The 1981-nt window shown below is 37.0% G+C and overlaps 1 long non-coding RNA gene across 1 annotated transcript; it reads right to left on the reverse strand.

The window, feature by feature from the left end:
• Window positions 1-732: 732 nt before the first annotated feature.
• LOC135593462 (uncharacterized) lies at window positions 733-1568 on the reverse strand. Its single transcript, XR_010479607.1, has 2 exons — window positions 1417-1568; window positions 733-1035 (listed from the first exon to the last, which is right to left on the reverse strand). It is a non-coding gene; the product is annotated as an uncharacterized LOC135593462 (long non-coding RNA).
• Between the last annotated feature and the right edge of the window lie 413 nt (window positions 1569-1981).

Consider the following 1981-nt stretch of genomic DNA (forward strand, 5'->3'; position numbering starts at 1 on the left):
GAATATGGGCTGTCAGCCCAACACTCTCAATCGCTTATTCCAACAATACAACCTCACGATCTCGTAGTCTTCAACCATCCTATGATCACACACTCTAAGTATGATATTTTCAAACCACATCAAGTCCTTGACCTACATGCTATCATGGATTCCTCATCTATCACCATTGAACCTACCACCTTCACTCAAGCCCAAAAATATTCGCATTGCGTACTGCAATGTGTGAGGAATATAATGCCCTCCTCCATAACTCAATATGGGACCTAGTACCCGTTCATCATACATAAAACATCATCGAGCATAAGTGGGTCTTTCGAATTAAGCAGAACCCAAATGCCTCTATTGCCCGATATAAGGCACGTCTCATCGCCAAAGGGTTTCATCAAAGACCTGGAGTTGATTTTACTGAGACATTTAGCCTCGTTGTTAAGCCCACTACAATCTGGCTTATATTGAGTCGGCTACCACTAAGGGCTGGCAATTATGACAATTGGATGTTAATAATGTCTTTTTACAGGGTCTCTAATCGAAGATGTTTTTATGCAATAACTATCACGCCCCTCAAATATCCATGATATTAAAACAATTTCAACATAAATCCATCCAGGATCCAAACACACATTTGAGTACACTGAAAAACATTCTATCAAATTCACATCTATAAAACCTATACAGTTTATAATCATATATCATGTCACCCGATAATTCACATTTATGGTAACCCAAGCCAACTTAACAAACATGAACAACATTTATAAATCCACAAGCTAAGTAATTTATACAATCAAAACTCCAACCATTTACCACAAGTTCATATCATCGTAAACTGGACTTAACATTCCGAAATTTCAAATAAGAGAGATCTTCTAACACTTTTACACAGTATATCCATTTCGATTCATCGACAATATTTCATTACATACAAAATATACTTATACAACAATAACATAATAACCAACAAGACTTGCCCATAATTCAAAATAGCTCTCCACTGCCTCAGCCCAATTCAAACACCTCAAAGAGTGACAAGCTGACCTGAAAGATTTATATAACAACAGAGTAAGCTAAAAATAGCTCAGCAAGTAACAAAGCATATATAGCACGAGAAGGGACAGTTTCAAACAAACAAGTTATCACAATGCAAGACAGAATCCAAGAGATTCAAGGATATCATCTCATTAGATACAGAATCGCAAATGTCATTTCATTCATAACATATTTGGTTCATAACAAATGGAGCATAGCGTAATTGGAGCATATCAATAGTGTACGAGATGTTCCGAGCATATCAATGACAAATGGAACATTTCGGAACATATCAATGGTATGTGAAGCATTTTGAAGTATATCAATGGCATAGGAAAAATTTTGGAGTATATCAATACAAAATACGAAACAGAAGCTCAAACGTCGTACCCTAGCATAGTGCATGTGAGGTTTAACTCAGTGGTGGCTTCACGCCGTGATGAGTTCTCGACTCCATCCACGGGTAGCCCTTTCCTACTCGAGCCCTCTCACCCTACCCAAGTGCTAGGTCGGCTCTGAATTTCATATCAAACAGATAGAAGGTGAAGTGGGATTCCAAACATAATATGGTCTATCCATTTCTAAATGACCACCAAACATAATCTAGAGCATCGCGGGCTCTAAGCACATATCCTTTATCATTTCTGGCAAAAGGTCCAAATAATCCCACAAACACCAGAGTACAAAAGGGTATTGTGAACAATAAATTTGGACATATCGGAAGCATATGCGGAACAATGAAATGTACATGTGCCTTTATGAAACATTACGATACAAACATGAAGTTTACATAACAGATTTAGATATCCAAATACATGTAGGACAAGAGCATACAAGAATTCAAAGTAGTAATATAAAGCTCAATTGAATAAGAAACCTAAAGGATATCAATTTCCAAAGGAATAAAACCAGAATATGCGAAATCGACCAAATCTCGATTTCTGACAGAATTCAA

Source organism: Musa acuminata, chromosome BXJ1-9 (assembly GCF_036884655.1).
Source record: "Musa acuminata AAA Group cultivar baxijiao chromosome BXJ1-9, Cavendish_Baxijiao_AAA, whole genome shotgun sequence".
NCBI classification, from domain to species: Eukaryota; Viridiplantae; Streptophyta; class Magnoliopsida; order Zingiberales; family Musaceae; genus Musa; species Musa acuminata.